At 35.9% G+C, this 16,665-nt stretch overlaps 1 protein-coding gene and 1 pseudogene across 4 annotated transcripts in view; both read right to left on the bottom strand.

The window, feature by feature from the left end:
• Positions 1–16,665, bottom strand: part of Galnt13 (polypeptide N-acetylgalactosaminyltransferase 13) — a 633,613-nt gene that overhangs the window by 337,151 nt on the left and 279,797 nt on the right. The window lies entirely within an intron of this gene.
• LOC116090181 lies at positions 15,531–16,404 on the bottom strand (annotated as a pseudogene).

Genomic DNA, 16,665 nt, shown 5'->3' with positions numbered 1-16,665 from the left:
AAAAAAAAAAAAAAAAGAAACTTGTCTCTGCTTATGAAGAACAACGTATTCAATGTAATACATAATATTTTCCATTTTACTACAATTTGTTTGTACGCAGCATGTGAGCATACAGGACTAACAGTAGCCTCACACCTGTTTTCACCTTTGACTGTTTGGAGAGATGGTTCTTCAGAGGATCATACAGAAAAGCTTAACTCTGCTCCCAGCAACAATTGGTTGGGTCAACAGTGGTAATCACAGTAGACATCAAGCTTTTGAGCCTTGCCTTGACAGGCAAAGGGGATTGCTCTACATGAAGGAGGCAATTTCATGCTTGAATAACCCTGCACTATTAAATCAGAAAATTGAGTTACAGTCCTCTCACATCATGGGCCTGGCTGAAAGCAAGCATTCCTCTAAGGAACATTGGGCAGGAACTTTCTTGAGAACAGAATGCTGAAAAGAAACGCACATCAGATAGCGATAAGGTGTCTTCTTATGATCTGACATTTCTGCTTCAAAATGCTTCAAATGCATGCTTTTTATTATTTGATAACCACTGGCATTTTACAGGTGATATGATAAACAAATCCAAGCAGTGTTCTTATTTGTAAACAAATATGACTACTATTCTACTGAGTTGTTTTTTTTTTTAATTTCTAAGAGACAACTTTTACTAATGATGGTCAGTTTTACCTGATGTTCAGAATTCTCTCCTGATACTACCTTTGTAAGATAACAAGCAGAATTAAAGGTAGTTGTGCTACAGTATTGACCTAGATAGAAACTGTTGGCACTAGTATGTTTTCTAGTTTGATTCAATCTATTTTTTTGTGAATAAATGTCTAAGTCTAATTCTCTTAGCAGTGTCTGAAACATAGAATAATATTGTCATAGATGTGAAAACTGGCTGTCCAGGATCAGGGCACCTGTAGGATCAGATTGAGGACTCACACTCTGTTATAGAAGGTGGCTTCCTGTTGTGTGCACACCTGACCTTCTGTCAAGGGAAAGTTGAAAGGTCCTGTAAGACACTCATCTCACAACACTATATCCATTTTGCCTTAAACTACAGTATAAATACCAAGAGAGTAGCAATAAGACTTCAAGATATACATTTTGGGAGACATAACTATTTGGTCAATATCATTATCCAATTCATCAAATGTAAATGTCATGTTTATGATTAAAATAGGATTCTGTATTTAGTTTTTAGTTATATACTAGTTTGAAGAGAAAAAAAAAACGTTGTAGAAATTAAAATGGCTAGCCAATTTTTGTAAAATATCCATTACATTAACAAAACTAACTATACTGGACAGGATTCCTACATATGGATTTTTACAGTAAGAAACTGCATATATTCAGTTTAAGCAATTAAATTAGAAAGAGGTGTAAAATATTTTTCTATGTCATAAACTGTGGAGATAATGAAAGCTCACATTTTAAGCATTCAAGATTGATTTTTATTTTAAATATGAAATTATGTGTATTTTTGTTTTTAGCATAGCATAATAAAAATATAAATGGTCAAATCCAACTCTGTCACATAAAATACATTAGAATATTCAGCTACTAATGTTGAAAAAGACTGGTAATAAAGTATTCTTTGTAGTAAGATGTGGGGCAGTGTGGGGTAGTGGTGTTTTCAGGTAACTTAGGCTGAGTAGAGTATTTGGCTTTGAGCCCTGGAGCCCCTGCGGGCAATTTCTGCTTGCAGGGGGCAGAAGGAGCTTGGCCATAACTCCTGAGTCTTTTTTGTTTGTTTGTTTGTTTGTTTATTAGATGTTTTCTTTATTTACATGTCATACAATATCTATTTTCTCAGGTTCACCCCGAAAACATAAAATAAAATAAGACAAAATAAACAAAAACAAAAACAAACCCCTGTTCCCTCCCCCCCCCCTGCTCACCACCCCACAGTCTCCTGCTTACTGCCCCTGGCATTCCCCTACACTAGGGCATAGAAACTTCACAGAGCCAAGGGCCTCTCCTGAGTCTTTACTTCCTGTTTTAGTCACAACCCCTCACAGCTGCACCTGCAGGAGATGTGTGCTCTATCATGCAGACAATGCCCCAAGCTCGCAGCATTCTAGCTGGACCCTACACCCAGTCATATGACATACCATGCCCCATACAATAAAAGGGGCAGTTTGCCCCCTCTTCTCTCTCTTGCTCTTCTTCCCTCTCTCTTGCTGTCTCTCCTCTCTTTCCTGCTCTTTGTTCTCCTCTTGCTCTTTCTTGCTTCTCTCACTTTCTTCTCTCTCTCTCTCTCTCTCTCTCTCTCTCTCTCTCTCTCTCTCTCGTTCTCTCTTTCTCTCCTTTTCTTCTCCTCTCCTTCCTCTTCTTTCCTTCTCTCTACTTGACTGGCCTATTTTCTCCTTCCTACAATAAAATATCTCATTTATACATCGCCTCCTTTTTAACTAACCCCATCAACAGGTCAACACGAGGAAGAGAGAGAGCCTCCCACGCTTGGTAATACAGTCAGGTGACAAGTCTGCTTATGTTTTCAGTTTAATATTAACCAATGTTAACTAATTTGGATCAGAACCTGAGCTCACAACCACAATATCTTTTTGTATTTTGCCTTTAGCACATGGCAACTAGCCCAGTAATGAATTTTATTTTTACTCAACACTAATACATTTTATAAGTCTAATTTATAAGAAATTCAAATAGACTTAAAGTCATACTTCAATGGTGAATCTCTGTAGTATAAAACTTGCTTTCATTGGTCTAGCTAATACCCTTTTCTTTTCTGAGAATGACAAATTTTGCTTTAGTAATTGATAGGGGCTCATTCTCTGCTGACATAGCTCAAACAGTAGTACAATGTTCTGATCCCAGAACATTTATCTGACTGCAAAATAAGTTCCTTTCATGTGAAGTTAGATGTGAACTTTAGATGTCTAGAATCAGGAAAGTGGTGACTTCTGATAATAACTTGGGAGGCCATGTTTGATGATTTGTTAAAATGTTGAAGAGTTAGGGATGCCAATGTAGAGAGAACAAAAATGACTCACAGAAGAGAATGTGTGATTCCTAATTGCCCTTCTACCTTTTTCTGTGAATTGGCTAAGGAAATTCTTATCAGTACCATTTACTCCTTCTAGTGAACAATTCTTCTCTGTGTTCTATGACTTATAGGCAAGAAAATCTTTTATAAAGTCAAAGAAACATAATATTTTAATTGTATTTTAAGAATAATGTTAAAATTGGCATTTTAATGAATTTTATATATATTATAAATTACTCAAACGTTTTTATTCCATCCAAGAGGCACTATGTGCAGGGCAGGCAAATGCTCTATCACCTGGCTGTAGCTCCAGTCTCAAGAGTTTTCTCTAAGTGTGATCACCAGTGGTCGTTCAAAGAAATGATACAGTGTTTAGAACATTTTGTGGGTCGTGAAGTGCAGTAATTAATCTCAAAATACATACTATAAAAAGATGTTCAAACATACTCATGAGGTTACCATGATTGTTTCTGGGGACGTCTTTCAAATTGGGTCATCAGGGTCTTCTAAATACACACGGATTTTTTTTTTCTTTCTACATTTGTCTTACTCATTCACTAATCTATTAAAAAATAATTCTGGAAGATGGCTGAACAAAGAAGTTACTGAAAATATATAGGAAATGTAAAGAAAATACACTTGTGCATATAAATTAATTTTCAAGTAAATTTGAAATAACTTAAAATCAGATATTAGACTTAAACTGTAACATATCCATTATAGACTTTGATTACAGAAAAACTGATTTATTCCATCATGCTCAAACAGTACACATTACTGACTCAAGAATCACCATTCTTTGTATGTACATGGTAGTTCCCTATAATTAGAACACATGAAGACATACAGAAAAACATTGTGAACTACATAAAACTAGGAATACTATAAGACTACTTATGCATCACTATATGGACATCATAAACTAATTTTGCTATATTATTTTTAATTCTTATTTCTATTCAGACTTTGTGGGGACTAATGGGTAAGTTACTATCATACACACTGCTTTAAAAATCAAGCTTTTTAATCTTGAAGAAATGTTGGGAAGATGCCACAGTATTACAAAGAAATCCAAACTACATGCCTAGTTTGACTTCAGTTTTAGGTCAATAATCCACCATGAGGTTGATTCTGGAATTCAAAAACCCAAAGCATATGAATACTTTGGTATAGCTTCTTATCATTTCCAAATAGTTCTCTAGATATGAGATAGTATTACAATTATGTGATTGCTAGTATTAAGTACTATCATCACTACTAATTTATTAATATATCCAGATTTAAAAAGACTCTCAAACAGATAGATGATGACTAGTAATATGTAATTAAAACTGAATATATTATTTGTGATAATTATCATTATTATTAAATTCAAAGTCTAAAAAATACTCTAAAAAAGACAAATGTTAATAGTAACAGAGAAAAAAAACAAAAATGATCTTTGGAAATGAATGAATGAAAGCTGTTTGACATTAATATTACACTTGAACACCAATATTATTCTTTTTTTATTAGGTATTTTCTTTATTTACATGTCATACGATATCTACTTTCCCAGGTTCCCCTCCAAAAAAAAAAAAAAAAAAAAAAAAAAGAGAGAGAGAATAAATAAAAGAAAAATTAAACAAAAAACAAAAAACAAACAAACAAACAAAAAAACAAAAACAAACCCTGTTCGCTCCCGCTTCCCCCTGCTTGCCAACCTACCCTCTTCTGCTGGCCCTGGCATTCCCCTACACTGGGGCATAGATGCTTCACAGGGCCAAGGGCCTCTCCTCCCATTGATGACCAACTTGGCCATCCTCTACTATACATATGCTGCTGGAGTCATTAGTCCCACATAAAACCAGATACACTGAAACTAATAGAAAAGAAAGTGGGGAAGAGCCTCGAGCATATAGGCACAGGGGGAAATTTCCTGACCAGAACACCAATAACTTATGCTCTAAGATCAAGAATTGACAAATGGGACCTCATAAAGTTGCAAAGCTTCTGTAAGGCAAAAGACACTGTCAATACGACAAAGCAGCAACCAACAAATTGGAAAAAGATCTTTACCAATCCTATATCTGATAGAGGGCTAATATCCAATATATACAAAGAACTCAAGAAGTTAGACTCCAGAGAACCAAATAATCCTATTAAAAAAATGAGGCACAGCCCTAAACAAAGAATTGTCAACTGAGGAATACCAAATGTCTGAGAAGCACCTAAAGAAATGTTCAACATCCTTAGTCATCAGGGAATTGCAAATCAAAACAACCCTGAGATTCTACCTCACACCAGTCAGAATGGCTAGGATAAAAAACTCAGGGGACAGCAGATGCTGGAGAGGTTGTGGAGAAAGAGGAACACTTCTTCATTGCTGGTGGGATTACAAGCTGGTACAACCATTCTGGAAATCAGTTTGGTGGTGACTCCGGAAATTGGACATAGTACTACCAATATTATTCTTAAGTACTAAGAAACAAAGTGTGAAACACTAGTAAGCCTTTATGTGTAATTAATCCTTAAGAGACATGAAATTATAAGTTCTAATTACCCTAGAACAAATAAGAAAATCATTTGTTTCTATTTTCATTTCTGAAACCTATTAAATAGTTAGAATTTTGTGCTAAATTTGAAAAGACTATATATTTTTTTGTTTTGGTTTGGTTTTCTAGTATTTTTAACTCTTTATTTTATTTTTTATTAGATATTTTCTTTATTTACATTTCAAATGATATGCCTTTTCCTGGTTTCCCCTCCAGAAAAAAATAAAAAAAACTGTTCCCTCCCCTCTCTCTGCTCACCAACCCACCCTCTCTTGTTTCCTGGCCCTGGCATTCCCCTACACTGGAGCATAGAAACTTCGCAGAACCAAGGGGCTTCTCCTCACATTGATGGCTGAATAGGCCATCCTCTGCTACATATGCAGCTGAAGCCTTGAGTCCCACAATGTGTACCCTTTGGTTGGTGGTTTAGTCCCTGGGATCTCTGAGAGTACTAGTTCATATTGTTGTTTGTCCCAAGGGGCTGCAAATCCTTCAGCTCCTTGAGTCCTTTCTCTAGCTCCTTCATTGGGGACCCTGTACTCAGTCCAATGGATCACTGTGAACCTCTAATTTTGTATTAGTAGGGGACTGACAGAGCCTCTCAGAAGATAGCTATAACAGGCTCCTGTCAGCCAGCACTTTCTGGCATCCACAATAGTTTCTGGGTTTGGTGATTGAATATCGGAAGGATTAAAAACAATGAATTTGTGAAATTCTTAGGGAAATGTATGGATCTGGAAGATATCATCCTGAGTGAGGTAACCCAATCACAAAAGAACACACATGGTATGCACTCACTGATAAGTGGATAGTGGATATTAGCACAGAAGCTCAGAATATGCAAGATACAATCCATAAACTATAAGAAACTCAAGAAGAAGGAAGATCACAGTGTGGATACTTCGATCCTTCTTAGAAGGGGAAACAAAATACCCATGGAAGGAGTTGAAGAGACAAAGTATGGAGCAGAGACTGAAGGACAATCCAGAGACTGCCCCACGTGGGAATGCTTCCCATATTCAATCACTAAAAGGCTATATTTCGTCATATGGAAGTTGGTTCTTTTTGAAAAATAAAATGATGTTGATTCTTCTCCATATTTTAATCAGAGATTGGAGAAAATAGTATAGTAGATTTAAACCAAATTAAAAAGCCTGTAATTACTATTTTACTAAAGAATCCTCTAGGAGTTTATTGAAAATGGGAGCTCGGTAGACATGAGGTCTACCTAAAAGGCTTATTTGTACCAAAACTCTGGAAGACTTTTCTTCAAGGACAGTATACTTAGAGGTTATTATAACAATATGGTAAGTTAACAAGTTGTCTCACTAGATGAAGATATTAGCTATCCAGCTTTAAGACCTGAATTCAGTTCTCAAGAATTACATGGTGAAGTGAAGTACATCTGTAAGTCATCTTCTGAGTTCCTTTTCCATGTTATGGAACATGTGTTCACACACACACACACACACACACACACACACACACGCACACACACACACACAGAGTCATGACTGTACCATAGCAATAATTGTATGAAATCAATGTGAAAATTAAAGAATGGATTTCTTGACTTAAAATGATCCTAAAATTCAAGGAAAGCAAAGGAACTACCAAAATATATTTAACATAATAGTTATGTTAAAGTAATGAAAAAAATTAAGGAACAATATTATGTACTGTTTTTATTTTTACTGTTCATTAAACCAATTTCACTGTTGCTATGAGTCTGCATCCATTTTGAAACAGCTTAAGAATCTTTGAACAAAAGGCACCAAACTCAAAATGATTATGAGAAAACCACAGATGTCACAAATTATTTTCCAGGCAGTAATGCCTTCAACACCATCTGTATAATGTGATGTTTCGGTAGGTTTAAACAACTTGATGACACCTTCATAAAGTAGCATTCACTATGAGTATGTGAATCACATTATAAACTCAGCAACAGATCTCAGTACATTTTGCTGGGGAATCTGCTTTCAAATCAGTCTCATAGTAAAATGCACTTGATGCCAACGACTGAAAATGTCTGTCCAAAACATCTGCCTCCTGAGCCACCCGAGTGGCTATGAAGGCAAGTAATAAATAGAATTATGTCAGAGTTAGCTGAAAGCATTCATTCCCAGATATTTAGTAGGGAAAGTGATCCTCATACCAATAATTCTGACACTTAAATACCTTTTTATCAAAAGCCTCTTTGCCTGGGTAGAAAATTGTAGCTTAAGTCTCTTAAGTGTACATGACAGATGAAAGAAAAAAGTTCTTAAGAAGGAGCATCTAGGGCTAGGGACATGGCTCAGCAGTTAAAAGGACTTGCATCTCTTCTCAAGGACCTGAACTATTTTCAGCACTCAACTACGGTGTGGTCCTTTGCTTATGCCTGGCTCCAGAGGACCTGCTGTCTTCTTCTGGGTTCCCTGACACCTTCACACACATGAATACTAATACAATCATACACATATAGCACGTAAGTAACAAATAAGTAAATGTTAAAATTTGTTAGTACCTAGCATTTCTTCATAGGCTGTTTTAAAGTAAAGCAAAAAAATGCTAGAAATTCTACATAAATATTAGTAAAATTCATCAGCATTCAATGTCATAGCCTTGCAAAAACTACTCTGCTCTAGTCAGTGCCTGCCCCACGCTCACTTCATTATCACTTTCCTCTTCTGCTTTGTTTTCCATTTCCTTTTCTCCTTCCTACCTGCCTCCCTTCCTTCCTTATCCCCTCCCTCTCCTTCCTTATTCCCTCTCTCCCTTCTTCTTCCTTCCTTCCTTGCATCTTCCCTTCCTTCCTCCTTCCCTCTTTTCTTACTTCTCCCTCCCTCCATCCATTCTTCCTTCACTCCTTTCTTTTCTCCCTTCCTTCTTTCCTTTCATTTTCATCACTATTTTGAAGCAGTATACTGTTATACAGCCCATGGTGGCTTTGTGCTCACCTTGTACCTCTGCATGACTTGAATTTATTACTATCCTCTTGCCTCAGTCTTCTGAGATACAAGATAACAGGCATGAATATCTGCACCCATCTTTCTCACTTGGAAAACTCCTTCTTGTTCATTTTGAAGTTTAATATTTCAGCAACATCAAGAAGCTAACTCACATCGGTAATTTTACAAATTTGTCTTTGATAATTTCATATAATTCAACCATTACAGAAAAAACAATTTCATATATTTCAAGAGAAAATACATTTGCTCATTTATTTCCAATCTACCTGTTCACTACAACCACTGAGTATTTACAATCTGTTAGGGAAGAAGACACAAAGATATTAGTCTCCAATGCATATTCTTAAGCAAGAAACTTCATAAATAAAATGAATTCTATTATGTTTGTTTAATGTCCCTAGGTTTGTTTATGTTGGTTTAGTCCCTAGGTATGCTGGGGTTCTGGTTAGTTCATGTTGTTATTCTTCCTACAGGGTTGCCAACCCCTTCAGCTCCTTCATTCCTTTCTCTAACTCCTCCATAGGGGATCCTGTACTCAGTCCAAGGTTGTTTTTAGCATCCAACTTTTTTTTTTTTTTTTTTTTTTTTTTTTTTTTTTTTTGGTCAGGCTCTGATAGACCTTTGACTATTCGGTTCCCTTTGTGAGAATTACCTTATTCTCAAAGACCACATAGTATGAGCAGAGTGTTAGAATCCTATCACTTATATTTTAGCTAAATTTAAGGGAGGGCAAAGAAGGCTAGTGGACTTTCTGACTGTAAAAAAATCTAATCTCAAAGATGTACAAATTTAACCTAGACAACATTTATTGTACTTAGATGTTCAGAATTTTCAGGCAGTGATCATTTTGGTATTTCTGGACTTATTATGAAGCAGAATGTAACTGTGAAGGGAGTATTATGGAGAACAGCTGCATACCTCATGGCAACCAAGAGGTAAGAACAGGAAATGGCAAGCAGATGCATGAATCAAAGGCATACCCAGATAACATTTGCTTCCAGCTAGACCCCCACACCCAAAAGCACCTCTACTAGAGTATCCAGAGCTATGAACCAAACCTTCAAGATATAAAACTTGGGGGATATTGAAGATACACATTGTATCGTGAGGCTATGGAATATTTCAGTGGAGCAGCAGGATACCTCATCTGGGTAAAGGCGGTTGCTGTCAACCCAGAGGAATTGTGGTTAACTCTAAAGAAAAATGGTAGAAGAGAACTGAACAACCAACCAGTTGTTCTTTGTCCTACACACATGTAATTTATGTGCCTACACATGAGAATCTATTTACACACAAACACAGACACACAAAGACACACACTCATACACACACATGTGTGAGTGTGTGTCTGTGTTACTGTCTCTCTCTCTCTTTGTGTGTGTGTGTGTGTGTGTGTAAAGAAAATGTTCCAGAAGAAGAGATGGTTTGGTGGGCATGAAGAGTGTCTGTAGGTATACTATGTGGTCTTTGAGAATAAGGTAATTCTCACAAAGGGAACCGAATAGTCAAAGGTCTGTCAGAGCCTGACCAAAAAAAAAAAAAAAAGTTGGATGCTAAAAACAACCTTGGACTGAGTACAGGGTCCCCTGTGGAGGAGTTAGAGAAAGGAATGAAGGAGCTGAAGGGGTTGGCAACCCTGTAGGAAGAATAACAACATGAACTAACCAGAACCCCAGCATACCTAGGGACTAAACCACCAAGAAAAGTGTATACAGGGGTTACCCATGGCTCCAGCTGGATATGTAGCAGAGGATGGCCTTGTTGGGCATCAATGGGAGGAGAGGTCCTTTGTCCTGTGATGGCTTGATGCCCCAGTGTAGGGGAATGTCAGGGCAGGGAGGCAGGAGTGGGTGGGTAGGTGGGGGAACACCTTCTTAGAAGCAGGGGGAGCAGGGATGAGATAGGGATTTTACAGAAGGGAAACCAGGAAAGGGCATATGAAATGTAAATAAAGAAAAAATTCAATAAAAGAAAAAAAGAATGGTCAAAGGTTATATAAAACACACACATACTCATACACACATATACACACACACTCTCACACACACACACACTAAATGTGTATATATATACATATATATATATTAAATACATATTCATATATATAAAATTTGCAGAAGAAGCAATGGCTTGGGGGGAGGGTCTAACAGAGTGCCTGGAAATATATAGTGGACTTTGTGATTACAGTAATTTTTTTGCAAAGAGAACAGACTGGGTCAAGAAAACTGAATGCTCTTGCTAAACAAATTGGGCACCTTTTGTGTGTCATTATCATAACACTTTCAACATAGAAGCTATGTTGAGAAAAGAGGTCTGATGATTTCTAAAGGATGTTTCCATATTTGGACTAGAGTCATAGAGAATGATGTGAAAAGATCCATGTGATCCAATCAAATTGACAGTGAGAACAAATTTATACACCTGTGAGAGAAATAAAGGTTTGCTAGATAGGAAGAATGTTGACCACAAAGTTGGGAGCAGGCAGATAAACTGAGAGTTTATTGGAGACTTCAGAGATCCAGTAATAAGGACAAAAGGATTGGAAGAGAAAGAAAAGTTGAATAACATGTAATTTACGGGCTTAAAAGATTTGACAGTTAGCTGGACATTTTCAGTGTTTGTTTGCTGAGCACATTTTTATAGTTTCAATAATTCTTATACACTCTATTCTAACTCAACTTGAAAATCCTTAGATATTCTATCAAATGCTAAAGTTGTGAGAATCACGTTGATACAGATGGGCGATGTGGGCTAGTAGCATTGGAGTCTGGCAGGGCAGTAGACAAAAGTCACCTCTCCTTTCCATTTCCAGTACTGATATGCCTGCTAGTAAGCTGCTGCTGGATCTTTGCAGCTAGCTCCTGTGAAGAACATGAATGAGGAGGAAAAGAATAGAATAGAAAAGGCATATGCACTGTGGCTGTCCCTCTGTGGTTATAGATGAACGAAGACTTATAGATCTAGTAGCCCTGCCATCTTCACTAATCAATAAGTGAATGAATTAATAAAAATTCTCTTCTTAAGTCTTGGTTTCTTTGTTACTTGAGACATTAGAGTTTTGAGGCCTAGATTATACAAATCATTTTTTTCTTTTTTGTATGGTTATTTTTTGAAACAGAATCTTACTATATAGACACGACTGTTCTAGAACTCACTATCTTGATCAGACAAGCTTCAAGCTCACAGCCTGTATCTGCTTCCTGAATGCTATAATTAATGCTATGCCATAACTTAAGTGTTGAAACCTAGCCATAAGTCAAATTTTTACCTTAACAGCCTTGTCACTGAGGCAAAAAGGCTCTTGACTCCTGCAAAGACAGTGACTAGTCTGTGGAGCACCAGGTATCTATCCTAGTGGTTCTAAATCCCCATTTATTTAAGAAATGTATCAATATTGAGAGAGTTGAAGCATATCCTGCTTACTTTTGTCCCCTTCTACTACACAATATCTCCATTATTAATAATGTGCTTCATCTGAGGAAACAATGAGATAATTATCATACAATCTAGAGTAAAACAACAATAAAAAAGTAAAAAAAGAAAAAGAAAATAATCAAAAACACAGGCAGACACACACATATGAAAACACAAAATCAGAAACTGTCTAATATTAGCAAAAGATCAGTAAGCCAAAAACAAAAAAAACAATACAAAACAGAAAACTAGCCAAAATAAAACAACAAAACATCATCTCCAAAAAATACAGTTGAGTGTGTTTTGTGCTGACTTTTATGGCTGGAGAAGGGGCTTGCCCGTTAGTGAGGTTTGAATACCAGTTTGATACCATTTAAAGAAACAGTATTTTTGTGTGTGAGTGGTTGTCAGTTGGAGGTCCATTCGAGATTAAACAGGAGGGCTTGTTTCTACTTCTCCTCTTAGCCCTGGCACCACATCTGGATTTCACCTCTACAGACCCTCTTCATGCAGCCACAGTCTCCGTGATTTATATTTGTATAACTTCTGTTGGGTCTGGAAGGCACTGCTTCCTTTGTAGCTTTCATCAACACTACTGGCTCAGAATATCTTATTATCACTTTTTCAGCATAATTCCCTGAACTCTGAAAGAATCAATTTGATGAAGATATCTCCTTTAGGATTGAGTGTTCCAAGGCCCTTTACTCTCTGCACATTGTCCAGTTTTGTTTTGTTTTTTATATTTGTTCCCATCTATATCAGGAGGAAGCTTCTATAATAAAGGATGAGTAAAGACCCTTATCTGTGACTATAGCAGGATGTCATTAGGAGTCATTTTATTGCTATATTCCTTTAGCAAACTAGAAGGATCTGATTTTCCCCAAGGCCCATAGCCTGTCTAATCTCAGGATCTGGGCTCTACAGTTTTAGGCATGGGTTCTGTTTTATGAATTTGTTTTAATATCTAATGAGAAAGTGATTGACTGGTTGGTTACTCCTATAACTTTTGTGCCACCATTGCATCCTTTTATTATCCAAGCGGCTCACAACTGAGTAGTTTGTAGCTGAGTTGTTTACTTTTCTATTCTAGTAACATGTAAAATTCCATCTAGTGCTATAAATAGTAATCAGTAGTGGTAAAGATACTATTTAGGCAAAAACATGATTGTGATTAATAATATTTGTATTTGTTATCTATTACAATAAGTTCTTAATTATAAGGCTCTAGAGATCAACTAATAGCCTTAGTTATGATTGACAGAATGAGTCATAGATGTGATATGCCTAACTCTAAGAAGAGCATCATAGGAATGAGAGGTGACTTAAGTGAGCAGTGGAAAGAGGAAAAGGGAGAGGGGGAGGGAGAGGGAGAGAGAACAGCTTTACCAGGACAGTTTTATAGAGATATGTTAGAGATGAAGACAGAATGAGCCAGAGAATAAGGAGCCAGAAGAGAACAAATTGCCAGAGTTAGTCTGAGGACAAGCAGAGCCTAGAGAAGTAAATTTGAGTCAGTCAGACAGAACACCTGAGTTGAACAGGCCAGCCACAATTTAGAAAGAACTAAAACATATGAGCAAGCCTCTCAGACAACATATCTGGTGAAAAAAAGTTATTCTTACATATAAAATAATGCATTCCATATCTGTGCTTTTGATTCTCGGCTACTTCACTCATACTAATTTTTTTCTAGTTCCATCCATTTATGTCTTAAGATTTTATTTTTTTCTAATAGCTGTGTAATATTCCTTTGTGTAAATTTACCATGTTTTCCTGATCCATTAGTCTGTTGATGAGTATTTAGGCAATGTTCAAATTTGTATATTATGTATAGAATACCAATAAACATTGATGAACAAGTATGTCTGTAATAAGATATAAGGCTTTTCAGAGTATGCCCAAGAGTTGTATAATTGGATCTTCTATTCTTGGTTTACTGAAGAACTTCCACATAGATCTCCATAGTGGCTACACAAGTTTACATAGTAAATAAGTGTTTTGCTTTCCCCCATTCTTTTCAGTGTGAGCTATCTTTTGTGTTATTAATCTTAGGTATTCTGACAAGAGTAATAAAGTGTCAAAATAGCTTTGATTTGCATTTCCCTGATGATGGAGAATGTTGATCTTTTCTATAATATTCTGTCAGTTTTTTTTTTAATTCATTTTTGGAATCATGAGTTTTGTCCCATAACTCATATCTAATAGTGTTATTTGGGTTCTTATTATGATTGTGCTATCAGTTGTACTGTTCTGAAAGTCTTTTACAGTGCCAATGAATTCAAGAATATTGCCTCTTTCTCTTCTGTCAGATTCATTTTTCCTGGCCTTATGTTTAGGTTTTTGATCCACTTAAAGATGTAATATTTACAAGGGAATAAATATTGTGTAAATTTGAATTTTTCTACATGCAGCCATGAAGTTTGAATAGCACAATTTGTTGAAAGTTGATGTTTTTCCCGTATGTATTTTTGCCTCTATAAAAAGGCAGGTTTTCAAATGTGTGTCAAATTATGTCTCAGTCTTCAACTCATTGCATTGATCTACAAGACTTTTAAATGCAAACAATACTCCATTTTGTAATTATAGCTCTGCAGCAACAACTGCAGCAGTTCTTGAATGACTTAGGATTGTTTCAGTTATCATGCTTGATGGATTTCTCACGAAGACAAAATATTTCCGTGAACAATTGTGTTGGAATTTTGATGGGGATTTTATTGAATCTATAGATTTTTTATAGTAGGATGGCCATTTTCACTATATTAATCCTACTGGTCCATGAGCATGAGAGATCTTTTCATATTCCGATATTGTCTTCATTTGCTTTCTTAAATGTCTTAAAATTTTTATTACACTATTACACAAGTTTTTAATTACTTTGTTAGATTAATCTTGAGGTTTGTGGCGATTGTGTTTGTTGTTGGTGGTGACTTGTTTGGATGGTTGGTTTTGCTTGTCCATTTGAAACTATTGTGTAAATAGTCTGTCTTTATAGGTCCATTTGTCACTTGCATATAGTAAGGCTACTGATTTTTTTTTATGTCAGTTTTGTACTGTACTACTTTCCTGAAAATGTTTATCAGTTGTAGAAGTGTTTGGTAGAGATTTGGGGGCATTTATGCATAAAATCATATTGTCTGCTAATAAAGATAGATTAATAGATAGATTTATCTTCTTGATCTCCTTTAGATATGAATTTGGTCTAGGTATGTCATCTGGTACTATATCAAATAAATATGAAGAGAATGGATAATGTGCCTTGGTCCTGGCTTTAAAGGAAACGCGTTAAGCTTCTAACTGTTTAGGTTGATCAAGCATTGGGGCTTGATATAAATTACTTTATGTGTACATATGTCCTGTATATCCCTAGGTGTAATTTAATATAAAATTTTACTTAAATGGATTATAGGAAAACACATGACATATTAACCTGAAATTATCAGAATTTAAGTTTAGATTTTGTTAATGGACTAGATATTTGAATTTACTCTATGTAAGCAAATAATATGCTCAAATTTAGAATTCAGAAAATCAATACATTTGGAAAACCATAACCACCATTTATTAAAACTAAAAAGTACATTTTTTTTGTTTGTATCTTAAAGCTTATCTTGAGCTTAAGTGGCCAGATGTTTGGTCTGATCATTTTCATTCTTAAAATTCTAACATCTATCAAAGTACCTAATTAATTATATTCAGGTACCTTAATTAAATTAATAAGTATGGTTTGAACCTAGGACATAAAGTGAAAAATCCCTCATCAGCACACCTGTTTACTCAAAGTATTTTAAATGAAAGTTCAAAGGAGTAAAACACATGACTAAAATATTTATTATAAAATTATTTGTTCTTACAAAAAAATTAGCATTTAATTAACCTCTGGTGTGGCTTTTAAGCCACCAGAACACAGGCACCTCCAACACCCTTAATCTTTTCTTCAGCTCTTCTGCCTTCACAATAATAGGTTGTTTATGGAACTTTCCCTTGCCCAGAACTTTGTAGTAGCCCGATAGAACAACGTCCATGATGGGAGCAGGTCCAGTCTTGTTTCTTGCTGCATTGACCCGTGTCTGCTCGCTGACCAACATCCACAATTTATCCAGGTTGACAGTTGGGTAAAAGCTCTGGCTCCTCCTCAAATGGTAATGCCTCATACCAACTTTGCCAAAGTAATCTGGATGATATTTGTCAAAGTTGATCCTGTGGTGATGCACACCTCCTGCATTCCCGCGGCCTCCTGGGTGCTTGCAATGAGGCCTTGGCCGTGGCTCACATGGCCATGGCTCACATGGCCCGGGAGTTTCTGTGTCTTCCTCAGTTTGGATGGCATGGTAGAGGCAGAAAGGCTATTCCCACTTTTAAGACATTGGTGGAAAATAGATTTAAAAGGATTACTCTTCACGGAACAGAAGAAAATCATGTCAATTAGAAGTATAACATTTTTGTTTGGATATTTTTGCTTTCTTACATGTCTTGTAAATACCAATCAATAAATGGCAGTTATCCCATTTCTTTTTGTTTGGAAGTCTTTGGTTCTATTATTTCTTTTTGTTTTTCACATATTAGCCAGTTTGACAATATTTGAAGGCCGGCAGCCAACTTGAACATATTTTTACAACTTAACTATGTTGCTAGTATTCATGAAAAAACTTTACAAAAATACAAGAAACTTTTATTTATATTTACTGAATTTTTATTTATATTTCTGTTTATTTTATACCACAATTAACATAATCTAATTTATGAGGACAAGATACCTATATAC

This window comes from Mastomys coucha, unplaced genomic scaffold (genome assembly GCF_008632895.1).
Source record: "Mastomys coucha isolate ucsf_1 unplaced genomic scaffold, UCSF_Mcou_1 pScaffold15, whole genome shotgun sequence".
NCBI classification, from domain to species: domain Eukaryota; kingdom Metazoa; phylum Chordata; class Mammalia; order Rodentia; family Muridae; genus Mastomys; species Mastomys coucha.
The sequence above is the reverse complement of the archived record's forward strand: the minus strand, read 5'-3'. Positions and strand labels throughout refer to the sequence as shown.